Here is a 24,632-nt window from a genome sequence, read left to right as displayed (position 1 = left end):
ATTACAAGGACTTTGTTGAGTAGTTGCGATAGAGAACTTCTAGCAACTTAGTCTGAAGTATTCACGCTCTGGCCCTTTACAGAAAAAGTTTGTCAATCCTTATTCTAAAATATGATGAAAGCATAGCAAATGCCATATCTATCTATCTATCTATCTATCTATCTATCTATCTATCTATCTATCTCTACTATCACATTAAAATATAAAAATATGTAAAACATTGATTACCAGTGTGATCTCAGCATAACAATATGTATATATGTTTTAAATATGGCTTTTTCTTTTCACCAAGAACATCTGAGACGCATCCCCTTTGTTGCTCCCTTTTCAAAACCTCTACAGAAGTTTCTGACATAATACCAATTATATTGTAACTTGACACTTCCCCTCACACATTTCATTAAAAATGTTCTATTTAATTTTGGAGAATGTCATAGAACTTTTTCTTTTATAAGCAAGAGCTAAAAATGTTTGCTTTAGAAATAAGTATTTTCTATAAAATTTAGATATTAAAAGGCAAGAGGCATTCAATTAGGAAAATGTCAACTGGATATACATTTGCATTGTTTGCTTGTATTTCACTTCTTAGAGGCTTGGTATTCGCATCTATAAAATGGGATCAGATCTCCTGACAGGGCTGTGAGATTAAGAAGGAAAGCTGCATACACCTGATGCAGTTTCTATTCACAGCTTAATTAGAGGAGCAAATAATCACAGCAAAAGTTTGGAATTTTTCCAGATTTACCATGCTTCTGTTTAGGTTTAGTGGCCTGGAGATTCAGGTATGACTTGGGAGCCAGGGAGAAATTAGAAAGCTCTATTTATTCAGGTAAGAGATGCCGGTAGTTATAACAAACATTCCTGAATCTCAGAGCCTTAACTTGGTGCAGTTTTATTTCTTAAGCAGCTCAGGCTGGTGCTGGCTGGTGAGGGACAGGGGTGGTGGCCCTCGATTGTGTTTCTGGGCCCTTGGCAAATTCCATCCACTGACTCCACCATCTGCAGGAACTGGGAGTTCTCCACTGGAGCTCTGGGTGCACAGTTAAGGGAGGAGGGAGGACATTAGTGATGTTCAGGAAACTTCAGGGTCAGAATGAAAGTAACATACCCACTTTGATCTATTTCACCAGAACTTAGTCACAAGGCCCCACCTAACAGCAAAGGAAGCTGGGAAATACATCCCTCCTCTGCATCCAGGAAGAAGAAATGAATTGATTGGCATCTAGCTGGTCTGTGCCACACACTGGCCATACCTTTTTAGGTTATTATGGAGGATGAATACTTACCATATTTAAACTGCACAGATACCAATAATCTGAGAATCTGTTAACAGGTCAGGTACCCCTGGAAATAGCATCATTTGGAGACAGTAGTGCCCATGAGAGAGTGAATCTGTATACTGGTTTAAAAACATGTTTAAAACAGCCTGGAATCTGAATCTGCTTCTCACATGTTAGGTGCGATTTATGTATTTTGACTTTTTAAAATCATAGATCTATTGTAAGTTTAGAAATACGTACTTCTTCAAATTTTACACTCAATGACATTTTCATTCCCAAAGAGATCTATGTGGGCTCCTACTTATTTTGCTGTTCTATAAAATCAGAAGTCATACATAGTATTGAGTAGAATTCCTTATCAAGATGCCAGAGAGAACATTTGTTGAAATACTACCACTGTTACTTAATTCAAAGTGTACGTTTTCCAATGAACCACATCAGGAGTGTTTTCAGTTTTTCAATACCTCTAGTAGATATAAGCATACCTTTTTTTAAAGTTACTCATTTTAAATTATGATTGTATGAAAATTTTAGGAATATAATAACCATAAAATGAAGGACAAACTTTATCATACCCAAATAGAAATTTAATGTAAAGTAGAAAGAACTTGATTGCAAGGTTTGGTAGCCTAGAAATAGGATGTATAAGAGGATGTTGAAGAACACTTCTGAAAAAACCCTCAGTAGGTATGGTTTCCCAATAGATTTAAAACAAACAAACAAACAAACAGAAAACGAGGGTTGCATTTAGTGATGTTTGTAAAGATCACATTTGAGGTAGTTTCAACAAAGATCAAACTTTTCTAATGTTGAAAAAGCACATATAAGCTAATAAACTTTTTGGTCATTCCATGGAAAAACAACTTCCAAAAAAATGTATTCAGTGTCATAAATTTAGTGAAATTTATTTCAGATCGAAGTTGCTCTTGACCATATTGCAATCCAGTGGCTTCGGTCAAAAGTCAAGATTGTACCTGGACGTATGTGGTTAAAAATACTCCTGTTAGCTTCCCTGGTACTCCTGGCCTTTCCTAGTACCTGTCACTTTGTCGTTGGCGACATTTGAGGCAGAAAACAACTCGAGTCGACAAGGATAGTTTTCCAGTCAGCTATTCCTTTTTCTCCAGTGCTTCTTTGTTGTATTGGAGTTCACATTTACTATTCATGAAACCCATTTTATCAGTGACCATATCAGACAAATGGAAGCTAAGCGCTGGTTAGTATGTTGAAAATAAACACGAGGGTTCTCATTAATGTCCCTGTCTGAATAATTAGTTGAGCATCGTGTACTGAGCAGCAGCGAAGGCGAGCTGCTTCTCACTGGAGCGACAGGCTGACAGCCACGTCTTGGAGTGTGGTCATTAGTGTGCCCCACCATCTATGTCATGTTACTGTGTCAAATTAGTTAGTGTCCCCTTAGGAGAGAAGCCGGACCCACAAATTATCCGCCTCCATCCCTGGAAACGGTGTTTGTGAAACCTGCGATCGAGTGTGAGCAAATTATTAACACGGCTCATAAATTAACTAGTTTACAGGCTTATAACATTTTACAAGTAGATAATAAAGGGTAGAAAAGTTTTCCAGTTGCTTTGCCCTGATGTTAGGGCTGTGATCTGCCGACTTTTCCTTGAGGAGCCCACGGCTGATAGGTTTTTTAAAAAGGGGAGCAAACACATGGAGTGTCAGAACAAATGTTTGGGAAATGTAGACTTTAAAAGGAAGCAAGTGTAAACCCCCTGAAAATAATATAATTAACTTCGTTATCTCATTGCTCTGATAAGTCGATGACAATGGCCCTCTTTCTTGTGGTGGCAGTTGCTCATTAATGAGTTCACCAATTAAGTTTGAACGATTACAGCCTTTGCCAACTGAAATCATCTTTAAAAATATTTTTGATGCGTTCTTACCCTGCACTTAAGCTGCCTCGTTGAAGAGCGAGGCTGCTAACGCAGCACGTTCAATTCATCGAAGAAGGAAGATGCTTAAGCCGTGATACATTTGGCAAACGGTTTACACTCACATAGGCAGTGCATACCTAGGACACGTCACGTGGACCCACCTGGCCTGAGTTCATCTCTTACCAAGAAGAGGCGCTCACTGAGAACACCAGCCCTTAACCCTCTTCCGAGCTCTGGTAGACAGACAGCCCACATAGTTTCCGGAGCTACGACGTGACTATTCAAATCACGAGAACTTCATACACCTCCTTTTCAGTTTCAACTTCTCTGATGAGACTTAGAAGACGTGTCGCTCGTGGATTTTTGTCTGAGTTGGCTGTTGGGAGAGAACGGCACACGTGCACGCGGCGGATCTCAGGCTTTCTACTCATTCTGGAGTTCCGGTTCCCCGTGTTACGGTGGCTCCTGTCACCTTGAGGGCTGCATAGGTGGCATTATCGTCCCCAGGATCTATGCAGAAAAGGCCTGGCGTGCAAAACCTTGCTACCGGCTGCTATTCATAAAATCTCTCTGAAACTGCTTGAGGATGAGTTGACTTATCTGTCAGCAATTTCAGCTTACTTGGAATTGGACTCGGTCAATGTTCTACTCATAACCTCACCAAGCCGTGAAAGCTCACAGCCTCCACCCGTGTGCACATACACAGGCTGGCTGTTGCCATGAGGAGGCCGTGTCACGGCCTCCCTGTTGTGCATGCAGCTGGAAAAAGAGCCATGAGCTGCGGCAAGTAAGGTTTGGTGTTTGGCTGCCAGGCGAGATAGCTTGTCCTTTTTTTTTTTTTTTTTTTTTTCTTTCCTAAACAGGGTGCTTGTGTGCATGTGTGCCCACATATATTTATTTCCACTTGTCGTTTCTGCTTAGATGCATTGGGAGAGACTGAAAGACTCAAACCCAAGGCAGAATCCACATTTGGACTCAGGGATCCACCTGGCCCTTATTTCTCAGGATAGCTTAACGCGCTCATTATGAGAATTTATCCTAAACAATGAAAGAGGAAGGGCGTTAAAGGAACTCTTCCTTGTAAGTAAATGTCAGTGCCTTCACAGGTGACAGTTTCCCCAGCTGCATACCATTTTGCTTCCTTCTCCTGTGTTCTCTGATACTGAATTCAGTGTATGAGCAAATGAAACGCCGATTCTGTAAGGGGAAAGGTAAAATAGACGCTTAGATACGTGATCGCATATTGGATGTTAAAGTTGCGTGTCCGCAAGGAATACCCGAGGCTCCTGTGAATGCCTGGCTTTTGAAGCATCACAATCGGGACTCTTCGGGGCACCTGGGTGGCTCAGTAGGTTCGGCGTCAGATTTCAGCTCAGGTCATGACCTCACTGTTCGTGAGTTCAAGCCCCGCGTAGGTCTCTGTGCTGACAGCCTGGAGCCTGCTTCGGATTCTGTGTCCCCCTCTCTCTGTGCCCCTCCCCCGCTCATGCTTTGTCTCTCCCTCCCTCTCTCAAAAATAAATACACATTAAAAAAAAATTGGGACTCTTCAGTTAAACCTCTCCTATTCTCTCTGCTTTCAGTGTCCCTCCGTGTGTTGCAGTCCTGTGGCATTATGCCTGCCTCCAACCAGTGACCCCCCCAGCTTTTTATGGCTGTGAGACTCGTTAAAAGCTCAGGGTAAGTGGCAAACATTACTACTGTTGCATCCCGCTTAAGAATAGGGGTCCATCTTTGCGGGCGGCCCCGTAGAACATGTGGTAATTCCTCTGAAGGTAATGGGATGAGTCATTATTAAGCCAGAATTCTACAGCCAGCAATAATAAGTTTGTTGTCCTCCAGGCTAGCTTTCTGGCTTGCAAGAGTAGGATCTGTAACCTGGATCATATTCGTGGAAAGGTGATCTGATACAGAGAGTGCAGATTTTGTCTCTAAAACAGCCCGATGATAAGCATTGGCAGCCTCGTGGGCCATACAGTCACTGTTGCAGCTTTGTGGTCAACTCTCCCGATGTGCCATCACAATCATCCATGCACAATATGTAAACAAATGGGTTTGACTGGTTCAGTGAAACTGTTTCCAGAAACAGCCACTGGGCCGTATTTGGCCCAAAGGCCGTAGTTTGCTGACCCCTCACCTAAGCATCAAAAAGGTAAAGAGGATACCTCCTTGGGTAGCGGTTCCTCTGATCTCGAGCAAACCATTTATCAAGAAGAAACGAGAATAATAATAATAAAAAAAATACCTGCCCTTCCTACCACACAGGGTGTAGTTTTAAGGATGAAACAAGATATAATGTATATGAAAGCACTTTGAAAATTTCGAAACTCCTTACAAGTATAATAGATGGCTCTCTACAGTCATTCTGGTTCACGTAGTGGAGTCTGCCTTCTTCACCCTTTTAATCATATTGGGCTTTCATGAGCTAAATGAGTGTGGGGGAAAGCTCTTTTATTTTCTAAGTAATGTGGTTTTTCTGTACGTTCCTTCCCCTCTGCAGTTGATGGACAAGCTGTTGAAATGTCTCTTGAGTATCAAATATGGATGAAGGGATCTATGGGTAGATTATGGCAGGCTAAAGATCAAATGCCAATGAACAACGATTAAATTTCTTTTAATCATCAGATTCTGCAAGTGGTTTAAAATCTTCCACCTTTAATAAGGTCCTTAATAAACAATAATGCTTTGGATGTCTCCAGCTATGTTTGAATTTCACAAGTGTTGCATGTCACAACATAGAGACTGGTTCGGCAAATATGCTTCCTGGACTCGTAGTTGTAATTAAGAGGGAAAGTCATACTTAAACAGCTTGGTGAATCACAATTCCAATTCATGAATTTTCTCATTTTTTTCCTGAGAGGAAAAACGGGATCGTCTTCAGACATGTTTTCATATCATCATATCATTTAAGAATTGTTTTCTAGTAGCAGAGATGCATCTAAGTTTAAAAACGTTATTGCATATTCTGTCTGATAAAAGGTATCTGGAGGAGAGCAGTTAGTGCTGTCTGTCTTTCTGCTCCACCTGCCTGTTCAAGGGTTGTTTTGTTTTCAAGCTCACATGATGGCTGCTGGCTTTCCAGCCATTGCCTCTACATCCTGAAGAGAGGCAGAAATGCAAGGAATGAAAAAATTAGCCTTTCAGCTGAAGCAGGCCTCTTTACACAATTAATTTTCCATGAAGTCTTAATGACTTCCACTTAAGCCTTTTAACAACCCCTAACATTAAGGACATAAGGGAAGTGTATCCTTAGACTTGAGAAATTTGATGTCCAGATAAATTCCCTGTTCTCCTAGTAAGGAAGAAAAAGGTCATTGCTTACTGAACCACAATTGTAATTACTTCTACAAAACCCCAGTGTGAATTTTTCTTACAGGTTTAATTTTTGTTTCTTTTCGGTGAATGTCTTCTGTCATCAATTGACTTGTGTGTATAATCTCTAATTTGAATTTTCCATGTACGAATTTAAGCTTATTTGATTCTCACTGGAGATACATACCCCAGTAAATATTTTAGGACCATAATATTCTTACTGAAAGTGCCGTGGCAAATCTGAGAAATGGATTTCTTTCCCAAGAGAGCTATCAACCAAAATTTAAACTCAAGAATTTTGTAATGAATTTTGTGTCCTTTGGATATAAGCTTCTGTCAAAGCTTGAGTACAAGCCTGAGGTGCTAGTGACATAGAAGCTTACATTCCAGTTCTCGTCATGCCATTGTCTGCAGGGGATGTTGCTGATGGCTGCACTGTCCCTCAAAGAAGGGACAGAGCTGTCCACTCTGTATCTCTGTGATTTGCTGGCCCCCCCATCTCTACTGAATACTTACCTAGGATAATGGGGAAGACAAGTAAGTCACCCCTGTCCAATTTTTCTAATTCAGATTGGCCTGTATGTTATTCATATGAAAAGTTGTATCTCTGGGGCACCTGGGTGGCTCAGTCGGTTCAGCATCCGACTTCGGCTCAGGTTATGATCTCACGGTTCCTGAGTTCTAGCCCCGCGTCGGGCTCTCTGCTGACAGCTCAGAGCCTGGAGCCTACTTCGGATTCTGTGTCTCCCTCTCTCTCTGCTCCTCCCCTGCTCACACTCTGTTTCTCTCTCAAAGATAAATAAAGATTTCAAAAAATTTTAGAAAAGTTGTTATCTCATAGAATAAATAGAATGAGACTTTCTCATACTTCATTCTGTAGTCTCTGCCTGGACCAGCCTGTGACAGATTCTCCTGAATCATGGTGGTTGATGCATTCACAAACATTATTGAATGCCGTTTATGGACGTAGGAGAGCAGTGTGGTGGTCTGCTTTGAAGTTTAGATCAGCCTAGAACCGAATGTTACCTTTTGCGTTTACTGAGTGACTGAATGATGTTGAGCGAGTTACTTAACATCTCTGTGCCCCTGCCTCCTCATCTGGGAGTTGGGGATAAAACCGGGAACGGGCTTCCTGTGAAAATCTAGTGAGGTGATGCTTCTACAGAGCTTAGCACAGATCCTGATGGGTCATAAATGCCAGCATTGTGCTACACAGCCCAGGTGATGTGGTAGAAATCCCGATCTTTGAACAGTTTTTACTGTCGTGTGCCTGGTTCATTGGTCATCGTCTTACTTGTGGACAGTATGTGTTTCACAATCCATTGCTTCTAACCCAGTTTTCTCTTATAAGTTTAAGTCGAGCCTTGGGAGGCGGCTTTGATGCCTGTCTTCAAGGGCCCTGCAACCATGCATGCTGTTGGACCGGCCTGCTAACAGAACTTAGATCTCTGGGTCCCTTTTTGACGATTTCCCCTGAGAGGCGTGCAATTCTTTTTCTATTCCGTTTTTTACTTACTCAGACAGTGGGCCTGCCTAGCAAGCAGAATTCGCTAACTGCTTTCAAGTTGGTATTGTTGATGATAATCTGAAACTCTGTAGGGTTTCACTCATGCAGGCTGATCCTACACGATGCCGATCTTGCCCTGTTTCATCCCGGGCCCTGCGTCCATGCTGAGTCTGCAGGGCAGGCCCTGGTCCCCCACAGATCTTCTTGGGAACAGCCCTCAAAGAACAGTGTCAGCTCCTTATCAAAGCTGCTGCATGACTGCGTCACGGATTGTAGCCGTGTCCATGGATGGCCCCACTGGCAGTGTGTCCCAGAGATTGAGAATTGGTGGTACCTAGTTGATGGTGGCTGTTTTTTTTTTTTTTTCTTTAATGTCTTATATATTTTTGAGAGAGAGAGAGACCGTGTGTGAGTGGGGGAGAGGCAGAGAGAGAGAGAGAGAGACACAGAATCCGAAACAGGCTCCAGGCTCTGAGCTGTCAGCACAGAGCCCGACATGGGGCTCGAACCCGTGAACTATGAGATCATGACCCGAGCCGAAGTCGGACGCTTAACCGACTGAGCCACCCCGGTGTCTCAGTGACGGCTGTTTGTTGAGCAGCACTTGATGTTCTGGAAATAGTGGCTCGAAGATGTTCCCTGTTCAAGAGACTCTTGACACCCTTGAGCTTTTGCTATATGGTCTCAAATATTTCATTTAGACACCATTGCCGTGCTCAGATGCCCTCAAATCTCCATTGCCTCTGTGCTGTGGTATTCTCTACCTGGAACACTCCCTGTGTTTCACACGCTCACTCTCTCATTCCTTATTGCCCAGTTCACACGTCAACTTCTTGGAGAGGTCTGCCCGGAACACTCACATTAAAGATTTCCCTCCTCCCCCTTCTTACTGTCCTCGCTCCAAGCCTCTTGTGTTTTCTGCATCTACCTGTTTGCCAGGTGATGTGCTCAGGGCAGGTCTGCCCGATTCAGCAAGTCTCTTTGGCTGCTGACAGTATCCAGCGTATGGTAGACATGCTCACAGTTAGCAGTTGTTGAAATAGAGCCCATTTGGGGATTTCCCTGTGAATTTCTGTATTTTCATGATACCTAAGAGGACCGCATCTGGGTGAGAGAGGAAGAGAAGAAATAAAACCACACACATCACCTTTATTGTAGGAATAGAATACTGCCCTTGGGTTTTCTCTGGAAGGTTTCCACTCTCTACGAAACAAGTCGGTGATCCTCCGTGTGTCCCATGCAGAAAGGGTTATACATCATCTTCCCTGTGAAGACAGAATCATTTGCCATTTGGGCCTAAAGCGTATTGTGGGTGGTACAGGTTAATTAAGGACATTGGATTCCAAGATCAAATCCCAGCACCCTGGTTCACTGGCTCTTTGCCCTTGAACAAATTACTTTCTCTTCCTCTTTCTGGCCTCTCACTTATCTGACCCGGGGTAATAGCATTACCTACTTCCTAGTATTATTGCAAGGATTAAATGAGATGATACCTGTACAGTGCTTTGCACAGAGTCTGGAACAGTAATGATGCTGTTGGTGTAGAAAGAACAGCAAAGGGTTTTGGGAGGTACAGTGACAAACTCAGATTGCACTTTCTTGCAGTACTAAAAAAAATTGGTAAAGATGGTGAAGAGCCTTGATTCCCTATTAATTTGCTCATGTTCTATGCACTGAATTGACTTTAAAACCCAAAGGACAAAATGAGCTTAAGAGGGATGATCTGTTTTATATAGGCTGTTGACATGTTGACTTTCGGATGGTTGTGGCAAGTTTCAGGTAATTCAAGTTATAAACCTCAAATGCTGAGAAGGATCAGGTTTGGAGCCTGACCTACATCCACAAAACCTTAGAAATTTGGAGTCATGGGGCGCCTGGCTGGCTCAGTCAGTGGGGCATGCAACTCCAGATCTCGGGGTCGTGAATTCAAGTCCCACAGTGGGCGTGGAGCCTAGTTAAAAAAGAAGAAGAAATTAAAGGGGCGCCTGGGTGGCTCAGTCAGTTGGCGTGTGACTTCAGCTCAGGTCGTGATCTCCTGGTCTGTGAGTTTGGGCTCCGTGTCGGGCTCTGGGCTGGCAGCTCAGAGCCTGGAGCCTGCTTGAGATTCTGTGTCTCCCTCTCCCCGCCCCTCCCCCTCTCATGCCTCAGTCTCTCTCTCTGTCTCTTTCTCTCAAGAGTAAATAAACATTAAAAAAAGAAAAAGAAAAAGAAAAGAAGTTTGGAGTTCACGGTGCTAAAGACTGTGGGTTGGGGATATATATGTTTTGTCCTTAAATTAATCAAGGCTGGTTTGATCTCCTGTCTCATGATAGATTACATCTCAAATATCCTGTAGACACTAACTTTTAACAAGTTACACACTTGATGCATCTGCCCTGAAAATTCGCGTGCTGCTTTTTTGAAGGAAAACTCCGGTCTGTATCAATTGGAAGGAACTGGATATACGTATTTTCCGTTGTTCGCTCTGATTTCTTCTGCCACTAAGGAAGGTGGCCAGTCATTGCCCTGTTGCTCTGTGCATCTGCTGTAGGAAAGCTGAAGCAGGTCTCTCTCTGTATCCCATCACCTTTTCTGGTGGTAAAAGCTAAAAGGTAAAATATATGCCATTCCATACTCTTACGTGATTTATGGAATGGCTAGGGTTATTTTCACTTGTAACGTATACCCTTCCGACTTCTGACAAGAAAAGAACACGATTAAAATACAGTCGAAGGCATCCAGTTGGGTTCCTCGTATCCTTTTTAGCAAAGAAAACGCTAACGTTCAGTTTGAGCCCAGGAAGATGGTTCAGGAAAAACTTCTATCAGGCTCATGACGGAGGGGGGAGACCCAGCTTTCTTACGTCTCAAAAACCAACGGCACACCCCTGTCTCCCAATACCATGTCAGAAACGAAAACACAAATCACAAAGGGGGAAGCTGATCAGCGTAAGGTGAGACTTGATTCGTGCCATTGGCACAAGAGGCTTGGCCGCGGGGATCAGCTCTTGCGCTGCTTGGGTTTTAATACCCGGGTGCCTGAGTATCAGTGGGCGAGATTAGGAGCTTTCTAAGGGCTTTTGCTCTAATGAGACGTCACTGCATGTCTGGGTGCAGTCTGGTGTGGCGGCCTCTCAATGCCACGTTAGGGGAGGCTGCCGAGGATGCATCCAGGGTGGAATTTCTTGCTGCTAACTCTTCAGACCGTCAGTAAACATAGACGTTCTCATCAGCAGAGGCCGTGCCTCGCCTCTGTCCATATCTATCCCAGATCGTTCATCAACGGTGACACAGATCCGTTCTTCCAGTCCTGGCCCATTTCCTAAACGTGGCAGTTTGCTGAAATTCTACTCCTAGAATACACCGTGCTTAGGACTTCTTGGCTTTATATAGGTTTATCTGCCTGGAAGAACTTGGAGTTCACGTTATCACCTATCCCTGCTTTGCATGGTTTCCTCTTTCTCCCTTGAAAAGGAACGGGAGGTAAAAGGAGCATTTTCCGAACTTGAGAAAAACCTAACGTTGAGGAATTCTAGTAAACGGCGGTTGTTAGAATAACTCCAGTTGGTAGAAAGTCTATTCTCTAATACTACTTTTACTGAGGATTTACTGTGTGCCCCACGTGATTCTGAGCACATATGTATTAACTCACAAAAACTCTGTGAGAGAGGTATGATTCTAAAACGCTGTCTTCCAGAGAAAACGGAGGCACGGTGAGGTCAAATGACTCACGCAGACTTCTTCGCTTATCAGGAGAGCTGGGATTTGAACCCCGGCACCGTGCCTCTGGTGCCTTGGCTCCTAACTGCCCTGGTCTGTGGTCTTACCGTGTAGACATTCGCCTTCTGTGTAGGTTTGCGGGCACTGGTTATTTTAGCACGTATTTTCCATTCTGGGACTGTTCGTACACGGTTTGTTGAGCCTCTAGACTTCAGTGCCACCTAACAGGCCCTGTTTGATGTTACTAAATTTTTTCACATGCTTTAAGTCTTTTTGCCGGTACAAGAGCTGTGGGAAATAAAAGTATGTCCCAATGCGATTCAGAACAAGGACAGCCACTTAATTGGCATTCTTCTATCTCCAGTTGGATGTGCCTGTTAAGACATTTTCTCTAGATCTTTGAGTCCTTTTTCTCTGGTACATTATTCTAATTAACCTCATCTTCGTAGCCCTCGTTTTATTTCTTATTAGCCTCCTGACCACCCAACAATTGATTTGTTCCGCTCAATCACCTGTGTGAAAAAGTGTGGCAAGCAAGAAGGTCTCCTTCCCAGAGTAGCAGTCCTGTACCTGGGGTGTTCTCCCAGCAAGCGGTTCAGAACGTCCCTTTTCTTCTTGGGATACGTTCACGGATGGCTTTTTATTTACCAGGGTGAAGCTCTGGGCTACTTAGAGGTTAACACTGGCTAACAAAGTTAGAAGGTCTTTGGTTACTTGATTGGTAGAATTACAGATTTATAGGATGTATGCCAAGGACTTAGGCCTTCAAAAATAAAAATATTAGGGGGGCGCCTGGGTGGCTCAGTCGGTTAAGCGGCCGACTTCGGCCCAGGTCATGATCTCTCAGTCTGTGAGTTCGAGCCCCGCGTCGGGCTCTGTGCTAACAGCTCAGAGCCTGGAGCCTGTTTCAGATTCTGTGTCTCCCTCTCTCTGACCCTCCCCCGTTCATGCTTTGTCTCTCTCTGTCTCAAAAAAAATAAATAAACGCTAAAAAAAAAAAAATTAAAAAAATAAAAATATTAGGGTTTTTCAAACATATAGTAAAATACTAGGCTTGAAAAAAAGGTAAAATCCTGTTGCAAGTGACACAAATAAGACAGTTTTACTAACGGAGTTGGAAGGATCAATGTCTCCTTGTTAACATAAACAGCCCATCATTTGTAATGTGTCTGTGCCTTACAATACCGAACCCACCATTTGTTGGGTCTCTGTGGTTAGTTGTTGAGTAGCGTTAGGTATGAAGGGGAATTAATTGGCTCATGATGCTGAAAAGTCAGATGGTGGAAATAGCTTCTGGACATCTGGACCAAAGAGTTCAGATCTTGCTGTTAAGTCTTGTCTCAGTCTCTTGGCTATGCTCCGCTCTGGTTGGATTCATTCCTGTAGGTGTTTACCAACGTGTGGTATACATGATAACCATTCATGAATCTGTTTTCATAGCAACTCCAGCAGAAGGGAATCTTTTCGTATGAGTTGTAGTAGCTGTCATAGAATTTGCATCTCCCTGGTTCTCTGGTTCAGTGTGTGCCATATGCCTATCACTGCAGCAGTGTCCGGGACTGAAGCAGAGATAAGGGGCGGGGGGGTAGTGTGAAGGTATACTTGGCCTTGAGTGGGTCACATGCTTTTCTCAGGAGTCATGGATGGTGTTCGTCTTATACAAGCAGTGGAAAGCGGGTGAAGGGGTACTGGTTTCAGAACAAGGGGTTAGAATTCTGGCAAGATAGATTGTGCATATGTGTCTTGTAAGGCACTGCGCTCGAGGCATAGTGAATACATAGGATTATTGGGTTGGAAGGAACTTTAAGTATCACCTAACCCAGTGATGCATGATTGAATATCACAGGAAAATTTCCCCATAAAGTTATCTGCCCAATATCTGGCCATCTCCAATGGGATTCGCTACCTTGCAGGTAGGCATTGCCTCAGAAATACTACCATGCATCTATCCTCCAGGGAGCCTGGAGTTCATTCATTGCTGTGTTCCTCCTGTCTGTCCCTGTGGTCAGCCATCCGTGTGCCATCTTTCACTCTTCTACGTCCTAACGCCAGATCCTTGATTTCAGTATACTTCTATCTGAAAAGTAGACAGAAAGGTCAATTATAATACAGTGATACAGGGGCTGCAAGAATACTTCTGGATTTTGTGCATGTGGTTGAGGAGGAGGGCGGGGGGAGGGAAATTGGAAGTCCTCCCAGAAACAGTGAGACCTGGCTGGGTCCTCAAAAATGAGTAGGAGTTTTCAAGTGGCTAAGGAAAAAATGGTCAGACTGGTGGATTTCCCATCCCTTTTAGGATTAAACCTTATATGTGTACTTAGATTTGAATTATCTAGGTAATTTGGCTTACACAATATCGAAGCCCCGTTAAACTATACGTCTTTTAGGACATATTAATATGTTAGCAATAGGGACAGAAAACTGATGATGTGCAGTATTTCTGTACAGGTCACCCACTTGGCCTCTTAAGTTACCCCCGATCTCCTTTCTCCTCCTAAGTGTGTAATAAATGAATGGATAAACTTCCATGGGTAAAGTTTTGGTCAGTAAAACTGTAGAATTCTTAATAGCACTTCCCTAAGACTCTTGACAGGAGTGGGTACTGTTTGTTTATTCATACATTCTGCTGAGCAAAAAAACTTTGGAACCTCAATTTTCACATCTGGTATCTAAAGACGAAAATAGTACCTTCCAAAGGATGAGGGTTCATGTAGAGAATAAACATCTTGGTCCCTATAATACACTGAATAGGATGTTGGCACGTCGTAAGTACTCAGTGTATGTTATTTGTTATTATCAGAAAACCTCTATGATTTTTACCTCCTGGGTTGTCAGAGGCTTTAAAAGGTAATTATACCACTAACTAATAACCAGTTGATTTAAAAATGTTCTCCTGTATACCTTGTAATATATTTTTTATTTGCACATGTAACTTATGTTATAAAAATTAAGGATATTAAAGATGGTGAGATTTAGCAAAGAACTTTAACTCCACATGCTTTGAATGCTTCCCTGAATTAATAATTTTCATGTCCATCATATTTTCTCCTTGGCCCACAATTCATCCCATATTTGGATCTTGGCAAATGATGACTTGGTTAATTAGGCAGTCTGTTAACTCTGATTACTAAGTTATAACAGATCAGTTGTAGAAGCATCACTGTGCAATTTGGATTAAAAGGCTCGTCATTTTATCAAAACAAATTTACATTTATGGATAAGTATGTTGTAATGCATTCGGTTAAAATGGTGCATTTCACAGGGAAAATGTAAAAGGGGTAAAGAATTATTTCCTTCCACGAAGTTATTTTTTTATTATGACATTTGTCATATTCCCTTGCACCAGGGATATACTTAAAAGCTTGGAATTTTCTTTTAAAGCTTAAGAATTACTGCTTATTTAATCCCCCTGTTATAAGAATATGATGGATGCCCTGCATTTTCACTTATGCATAGGTTAGTGTAGTGGCACATGGTTACATTCCAATTCTGACCACAGTGGCCTCTGATGCTGGACTTAATTGTAGAAATGAATCTTAACTGTATTGAGGGGAGTTGGGGGTTACAATGAGGCTTGCTCTCTTTCACAGCTGAAGCCATTGACACTTACTGAATAGGATTGGGTCTTTGTAGTCCCTTTCCTACCTGTCTTAGGATTCATCATCACTGAGACCCATTGAGGTGTCAAAATCTCACTCGCTTTCTCCATCTCTTTCGCTCTTGATTCCTTCCTTAGCATATGAGAAACACATGGCAAATGAGAAGATGAACACAATAATTTTCCAAGTTCAACAGACTCTGAAATGTATGTTCATTATTACCCTTCAAGATTCTATCAGATACCAGTAGTAGCATTCGGTAGATAGCAACTCACCCTTCACCCCCTCCCTGCTCTGCACACATATCCCTGTGTATGCATGTGCACACACACACACACACACACGTGTACACACACACACACACGTGTACACACACACACACACGTGTACACACACACCACTTAGTAACTGTCACCTAGGAGGTGTTTAATAGTTTTGTTGAAGATTGGTGGTTGGAAAAGCTGACAGCCTCCCACCCCCGGGGCTCGGAACCTCTTAGAACTGGTCTAATAGCCCGGACCCCGTGGTCTATTGTAATCATTGGAAGACATGGACCTAATAAATTTAATATTTATTTTTTCCGTAAGATTGCTGAAGTCTGACCTTTAGGAATTTCTGCATCTAGTTCCAGGGGACATAGGGAAACCAAAGAGAGAAAATATTTTTGAAGTTCATTGAACTTAGTATTTTGTCGATCGATCATATCGATCTCAGCAGAGGGTTAGAAACAGGAAACCTTATTAGTTCTTGAGCTGTATTCTCTCAGTGGTAGTGGTTTGGGCAAAACTGCCTTTTCTAAATCGAGAAGACCTTGCTGGTGTTGTAGGTAGAGAAGTTCACTTACCTCAGAATGGAAGTTGGTGTTTTATGAATTTGATGATACTCTCCTAATTGGGAACATTTAATAATAATCATAGATGACTCTTTTGCAGAGGGGCTTCTGGCTGGTTGTTCAAAGGTAAAGTGATGTTTTGAGCTCTAATTTGACAGATTTGAGCGACAGTCAGCCTGAATAATTCAGTTTTCCACGAGTTTCCCTACCTCCCCATTCCTTCCACAAGAACGAACCAAATAAGGAATTTTTCAAAACTGAAACCATTTTGGATTATATGAATTCTTATACTCATTTTCAAGAGAGAGAACTTGACAGAGAGATGCACTCTTGTACTTTTATGTGTGAAGTAAAGCCATTAGAACCTTAATTTGTATTTTTTAATGGAATTTTAGTTACCTAAACGGTATGTGTACTATAATAAAGTCTTGCCAGTAGAGCAAGAGAACCCACAGCGAGACATCTGCCTAAGGGATGAGTTAAGAAGTGGCACACGCTTGTATTTTCAAGCATCCGTTGAAGTAGATTGCTTATGCCACACCAGTGGTTCCCAAGAAGTATATATGGCAACATCGTGAAACTTTGTTGATGGCTTCTTTAATAAATAGGCCCATGAGTAGAAGCGAGCAGACTTATTGGACGGTTGGGTACTATTACTGTGTGGTTTTATTAATTACATTTATTCCTTTAAAATGACCTTGGATGAAAACAACCACCCCTTCTGTGGTCATGGTTAGCAGATGTTTACCGTAATTCTTTGCTCGGTGAAAAAAATGCCTCTTCCACCCAAGAAAAACAGCCACGTTTGCTTGGCTAAATCAAACCTTTGGCGCTTGGGTCTTACTTTATATATCATGGCTCCAGTCATACAACCGTTCCAAGTGTGAGGCTTAGCTCACTCACTCCGACATCTGCGGGAGAGCTCTGCTCACAGTGATCTATTATGTGAGCGCTTAATTCTTATACTGTTTTTGGCGTTCACCCCTCCTCATCGAAACGTGTATTCTGTATGCAAGCCCCTCTTTGTTTTTCTTGTAGAAGCCCGTCAGCCCCTTCATTTTAAAAGCTTTCCCCTTGGCTCACTGGCCATTTTAGTGAGGATTTTGCTCTTGGAAATGAAGTCAAGGTTCACTTCTTGATAGGAGAGTTAGGTTTTTTCTGGGTTATCTCTGAAAGAAGAGGCATCTCCTTTCCTTATATTTTGTGTTTGAAAAGCGCCTTTTCTTATTGCCTATTAGGCCTACTTAAGTGCCTCACTCTCTGTATCTGTGTGTGTGTGTGTGTGTGTGTGTGTGTGTGTGTGTGTTTGTGCACGCATGTGTTATATATATATATATATATATATATATATATATACACACACACACATATATACATATGTGTATATGTGTGTATATATATGTACATATATATATATGTATATTCCTGTTTTTTACAAACACTCATTGATCATGAACATTCTAGTAGTCCCTGCCTACATTTGAAATTCATGGTTCTCATAGGTATTTCAAGAGCAGCTCCCCTCTCTGTACTGAATTTCCATGCTGGAGAATGCAGCCTGCTCTTCAGCAGTGCTGAAAGGAAATACAACAGCAAAACCTTGCTTTTCTTGGGAAGTTCCTCCCTTTGGAATGGAGAACTCTGGGTGGCTCTTCTTATTTTGTTTCTATTGCCAAAATAAGCAGGGATCTTGCATAACACCGGGGTAGGAAAAAAGAAGTAATTTTAAGGAAAACATATGTTCATACTGAAAAAGAGGGAGCTAGAACTGGACAGGGGACAGTGACCCACAAAGTTAAAGACATCTTTTTAATTCAGGTGAGAAGGCAGGTTTTGATCATTTGGGTGTATCTAACAAAAAATAAAAAATAAGCTGCTTCCCCGTGTCCCCAAGTGTTTGATTCCATTCAAAATAAATCTTGGGAGTGGGAACCAAGTTTGATAGGTTGGTTAATTGATACATGTGGTAGTTGGAATAGATCCAGTTCTGTGTTAAATTATTTTCCCATGATCTTAGTTAACACTAAGTGATTTCCTTGGAGATGACTTGGTTTGAGATGCCTGCCCTAATCTGAAATCAGAGATGAAACTATCAAAATGTGATTCTCATTTGGTCTGACTTTAGGAGAATAGAAGAGAGGTTTACAGAGTTAAATGAACCAAAAGAATAAGAATAAAGTAAAATGGACCAAAGACGTCTACTGTAGCCGTTTGGTTGATTAGTGGACATATTATTTGTCCTTTTAATGGATTCCAAATAATTAACTGTTGATAGAAACAGAGAAGACACTTCAATGTTTCACACAGTTTGTGGGTGGCACATTTTGAAAATGCAGCTAATTTGCTAAAAAAGAAAAGCGAATAGAAAAAAGAAAGAAAAAGAACAAAAAAAATCTTTGACGTTTCTGATTCATCTATTCTCAAGGTTTAGAAATGGCAATGTTGGGGGAAAATTCAGCGAAGTTCTAATTTCCCTATTATAAATTGAACACTTGTGTCCTTAAAACGTAGTTGTGAAGGAGTTAGGGCCTAGAGCATTCTGGGTACTGGCATATGTCTGCAGTGCCAAAGCCAGAGGCGTCTTGGATGGGCTCACATTGGTGGTTGATGGGAGTATGGGATAGCCCCCAAATTGGAGAGCCTTGATTGTGCCTGGAACTGACTATTTGTATGTGCACTTCTTTCTCGGCTGCACAAAAGGCACATCTGAACATAGGTCTGGTTGGTTAAGACCTGTTACAGAGCATGCCTCTTAAAGAGCACTGCTGCCCTTGAGTGATGATATAAGTAGGTTTGGAAAGGATAGCAGGGGTAGATCCAGGCTTGTGTTCAATCTGTGTGATTAAAAATAATCTAAGTATTATTGAAAACTTATATTAGATAAAAGACTTATTACATATATATTTTTTAAAAACCTATATATTATATGTATACATATCTGTGTGTGTGTGTATATATATATTTAAAAGCCTACCCCACCCCTCCAAAGAAGAGAAGAAGCAAAGCCATTTCAAGTATCAGATTTTTCTTGGATGTTGGTTTAAGGTTCGGTTATTTTAGTGCACTCCTCTTTCCTCCAAAGACGTCAAAAGGCATTGTCATTGTCAGTAGTAACTGAGTCATTTTGCTGTTAGATAAATGAAGTAAAAAGAAAAAAACCTGGGTATGTCCACACACAAATAGAATTTTGAGTTGGATATTCTTTGAATCCTTACTGTAGGACACATTCTGATTTTTTTTTTTTTCGTGTTTTTGTCCTTTGAGGTCACTCGGACTATAAAATGGGCAGATGCCATCTCAGTATTAGTGGGTAGTAGGAAAGGCCCCAAGGAAAGTGGAAAAGTAGACCTACAAATTCCAAAAGCCTCGTTCGATAGTTATAATGTGACCATTTATCATGTTCTTCCTGCGTAACAGCTACTATTGTAAGCAGTATGCTAGCACTGTTTTATGGAATCCTTATAAATACTTTGAAATGTAGGTGCTCTTACCACGATGTTTCAGATGAGTGAACTGAGGACCAAAGAGGTTAGCTATGTTCAATTGCCTGGGGTTACAGAAAAAGTAAACAAAACTAAGGAAGGTCTGTAGGCCACGGTAATGTACCCAGGCCAGTTTCTTGGTTCTGTCCTATTTTTGCAAGTTTCTATAAGTTTATACAGTTCTTTCAAATTTAAATTTCAGTTTTGAAGTTTATTTATTTATTTTGAGAAAGAGCATGGGCAGGGAGGGGCAGAGAGGGAGAGAGAGAATCCCAAGCAGGCTCCACACTCAGCACAGAGCCCCACTTGGGACTCGGATCTCATGAACTATGGGATCATGACCTGAGCCAAGATCAAGAGTCAGACGCTTAACCAACTGAGCCACTCAGGTCCCCCTCAAAATTAAATTTGATAATGGCAGATTTTACCCTTGAGTCAAGGTCTGTTGCCTTTGAAATCCATATCATGTACTGCTTTGCTTTTTTAGGTCACTTGACCACCAAGAAGATGAACTCTGCTCCATTATCTTTCTAGGGTTAGTTTCAGTTCACGCCCCTGGTAACATGTGGCCTGCCATAACTTGATGTAATTTTAGGAACCGAAATTCATCCTTGCTTCTCTTGTTTTCCTTATTGTGCTCCTGCACACTGTCCTTCCCCCTCCCCATCCATCGCCTGTTCAGTTCTTGGTAGAGAGATTGGTGATCATTTATCTTGAATGACTGTGGTCTGACGGTTTTGAGCAGTTTCACGATGGAGTTTTGTAATTCCTGATATGTACATGGATACATGTATTAAGGAAAATCATTAACAGTGAGCCAAACATTTACTGGTTTGCAGCATGTAAATATGATAAGCCATGAAAAGTTTACATGTACCAAGCGAGTTATTTGTGTATCAGAAAAACTACCAGATTCAGACTCAGCAACCTCAATTTTAAAGTGTGTCTTCCACTAGATTGTTATCTCAGTTTCCTCATTTAGGAAATTTTTTTTTTAGTTTCTTTTTTAAGTTCATTTATTTTGAGAGAGAGCAAGAGACGACAGAGGGAGATGAAGAGTGAGAATCCCAAGTGGGTTCCGCACCGTCAGTGGTGAGTCCGATGCAGGGTTCAGTCTCACTAACTGCAAGATCATGACCTGAGCTAAAATCAAGAGTTGGACCTTTAACTGACCAAGGTGCCCCGCATTTAGGAAAGTGTTAAGAGAAGCTCCCTAAAGCTCCCGTGGATCAGTAACGTGAAATTCTCTATAACACAACTTCAACCTTCTGTCTTTACTGAGTAAAAATGATGGTTGTGGAAGTTGCTCAGTATCATGAAGCTCTAGGATCTCTTCATGGATTTGTTAACTGGTTGATGAACTCAAACTAAGACTTTGTTTATTTGAACTCCTTTTTTCTTTTCTTACATGATTGTTTACGGTTAAACATTTCCCTCCGAACGATGCTTTACCTGTGTCTCGTAAGTTTTGACAAATTTTATCATTATTTTCATTCGTCTGGAAGTATCTCCTAATTTCTTTTAGACCCGCTGGTTATTTAGGAGTGTATTTGATTTTCACCTATCTGTGAATGTTCCAAACTTCTTTCTGATACTGATTCCTAATTCCATTTCTTTGTAATTGGAAAAGGTACTTTGTGTTATTTCCATCTTTTAAATGTATTGGGGTCTGTTTTACAGTTTAGCTTCTGGTCTCTCTCTCCTGGAGAATGTCCCATGTGCACTTGGGAAGAGTATATATTCTGGTGCTGGGTGGGATTTTCTACAGATGTCTGCTAGGTTTATTGGGTTCTTCATATCATTCGTGCCTTCTGTTTCCTAATTGTTCTTCTGTCTAGTTCTATACATTATTGTTAGTGGGATATTGAATTTTCCAGCCACTGCATTGAATTGTCCATTCCTCCCTTCCTGTTGGTTTCTGCCTCATGTATTTTGGGGCTCTGTTTTTAGGTAAAGACTTTCTTGAGACCAAAAAGGAGTACTCTTGTTATCTTACCTACTTTCAGGACTTGGTTGAGTTTTAGAGTTTAAAAGAGTATATACCACACGGATGAAAAAGCTTAGCTTTATAATAAGAGCAGCTCTCTGACATTGATGGGGGCATTTAGGTCACCTTTACACACATAAAGGGAAATGAAGGATTGATGGCTTATTTATCTCATGTATTTTGTCATTGTAAGTGACCAGTGGTGTCCTGTTGAGGCCAAACCAACACTGTCTTCAGTATCTGGTGACTGGGGGCTTTGCCTGACACAGATATAATTCATTGTTTCATCTCTGCCCTTCACTTACCCTGCGTAGACATGGACTGACTGATTACAGACACCTTCCGTGGGGAAAATAGGCATTTTATTTTTATTTTCTTTTTTAGCAAATAAGAATAAAATGCAATTTTCTCGTTGTTTCTACATCTCCGACTCTACCGCCCTTTCTGTGTGTAGGCCGCATGGCAAACTCCAGGTGCATCTGTCATGCAGAAATTGCTTTTCCCCCCAAATACAGAAATGTGAAATAAACCAATTTGGGCTCAAGTAGTGTATGCTAGATTTACTTAGTATCTATCGAACATCTCCCTACACTCATTGTATTAGGGCTGTAATCAGAGAGTTAGAACTGCCTAGTTTCTGCACAAATGTATATATAGCTTCTACCTAGGCCGTGATCCTGCTCACTGATTGTTTTTGCTAACGATGTTATGGCCAAACATCTAATTTTTCTCTTTTCAGCGGCATTGTAAATTTGTTCTAGACATATGTCAGTTGGAAAGCAGGGGGTGGGGTAATAGACACACAGCACAGACACCCCTCCACCCCCAGGCTTATGTACTTACACATAAAAGATCATTCCTCCCTGAATACATTTTAAAAAGGCATTTGTCTTTGATTTCTCTATTCCTTTCACCATTTTATTATCCTTAACCATGTTTTGGTTTTTATCATTGAGTGATGAAATAATTAAGCCTTGCTTTTGAATTCACTATAAATGAAATACAGTGTTGTAGAAGTGATTTTACATATATGTTAAAGGCATTTTCTCCTCTTGTCATCTCTCCAAATAGTCTGTAGAGTTGATGACTGGTGGAGGAGGCCGTGCAGTCCTGCATCTTAACTTTCTCAGAGAAAGGAATTATTGTCATTGTCATTTTTTCCCCCCAAAGTGTGCCCTCCCTACCTGCTGGGTTTCCCAACAGCTGTCAGCTAACTCCTCGAGCCCCATACTGCTACTCGTGTTCCTGGTTCACAAATAGGAAGTAAACAGAAAATCTTGCTAATTTGAGCCCAGTAGGAACCGTAACGCTGTAATGAGGGACTAATTTTGAACGCACAGACGTAGCTCACAAAATTAGAACCAAATTTTTAAATGATCTTAAATAACTAATTGAGAGTAAGAATGGTACTTAAAAAAAAGAGTGAGTTACTGACACATTGAGGAGTTACAAAAGCCAGAGAAGGATCCTGATGGAGTCTTCGTAATTATGCATTCTTACTTCAGCTGCCACCGAGGCTAATCTAAGCCTGGGAATGATAATGTACCTTGGAGGGCAGGTCTGTGGTTGAAATGCTCTTGATAGATTTTGACAAATTAAACAGCGGTAAAGATGTTTGGAAGTTGTCCAGGTCCTTACCATTATTTATGTCCGGGAACTCGAAATCAGTGGTTAATTTGCAGTTCTTATAATTTTTATGATACTCCTGTTGTTGTAAATTTAGCCGTGTGCGGCATCAGCTCAGCGGGATACGTTTTATGTTGTCAGCTACCTTTTGACATCATAATAGATTTCAGTTGCCAAATCTTTCTTGATAGAATAAAATGTAAGAGAGAGCTTATACAGACTCTTTGGATCCTATCCAGACGCGAGCAAACATAGGATGGACTTTCCTGAGATTGAAAGTCTCAGGTTGGAATACGAGGGGAAGGTTGGGTCCTGTGGATTTTTGGTTTTCTTCTCTTTCTTATAATCGGCCCGTAACTCATTCTGGTCTCACTTTCTAGATAGGCGTCTTTTAGCTTGACTCCAAGCTAGCCTGCTTTTTGGCTTGTGGTACCTTGCAGGACAACCAAAGTGAAACTTGAAGTTGCTGATTTTCCACACCTTGTAACTGTTAATGCACCTCTGTGCCTTTTTCATTGCCCTGGATCTCAGGTTCCTTGGTCTTATATTTTTCCTTCCTATGTTTTAGCATCCATGACATGATGTTAACGAAAATAGTGGTATTGTCCCTGAATAATGAGAGAAGACTCCGTTGGAAGGGTATTTTGTCGTTACGATGTTTCTTTCCTCCTTTTTCTCTCGTTTATTCAGAATGCCTCCTTTATAATTATCCTCTTCCATAGCACTGACCCTTGACCTGCTAACAACTGGAGAGGATTAGTGGACACCCTGCCTTTATTATACACTGGTTCTCTGCAATTCTGTGTTTTGACCTCTAAATTATTTCTTTTTAGGCCCTCGCTCTATTATGTAACATACTCTGTAGATCTCACTTTGATCTGTGCGCACGTCTAGCCCTTCCATTTCTCTTAAGTCATTTGCTCCGCTTGAAAACATTTTGCGACTCCATTGGCCACGCTTTTATTTTTCGCTTTCATATCCCTCCTTCGAATCTCTTCAAAGGAACTTCCTCCTTCATCCTCCCTGTGAGCTCGGCAATAGTACTGAGGTATGATGTGTCCGACCTAAGGATCTCCAGCTCGGCGGAAGGAGCGCTTCCTCATCCTCCTTTTGTGTAATTGGGTTACATATCTTAAGTGACTTGTTTGGAGTGTCCATTTGGCAGGGACTCTGCTGCCCTCTTTTGCCACAGCCTTGTCTCCTCCCAGTGTCTAATAAATGTTTAATGATAATTGAAATGATCAGTTATCAATGCATAGTGAGGAGGAGCTTATTAACCTTTTCTAGACACGAGTACCTTGTCCTTGAGATGAAAGTTTCTTGTATCACGTTCCAGTAACTTCAAATTAGATCCATTGGACTTGTCAGGTCCTTGCTACATAGCGCCAAAAATTGATTTCATGTTATTTATC

General features: G+C 41.5%; 1 protein-coding gene across 5 annotated transcripts in view; it reads left to right on the top strand.

Annotated features, from left to right (window-relative positions):
- Positions 1-24,632, top strand: part of FOXP1 (forkhead box P1) — a 455,797-nt gene that overhangs the window by 70,399 nt on the left and 360,766 nt on the right. For all 5 annotated transcript variants that reach the window (XM_042979417.1, XM_042979412.1, XM_042979416.1 and 2 more), the window contains one exon: positions 4,761-4,857. The gene's annotated coding sequence lies outside the window, so the exon portion shown is untranslated. Of the gene's footprint in view, positions 1-4,760; positions 4,858-24,632 lie in introns of those variants that run through there.

Source organism: Panthera tigris, chromosome A2 (assembly GCF_018350195.1).
Source record: "Panthera tigris isolate Pti1 chromosome A2, P.tigris_Pti1_mat1.1, whole genome shotgun sequence".
NCBI lineage: Eukaryota > Metazoa > Chordata > Mammalia > Carnivora > Felidae > Panthera > Panthera tigris.
Note: the sequence above shows the minus strand (reverse complement) of the source record. Positions and strands in the feature narration are given on the sequence as shown.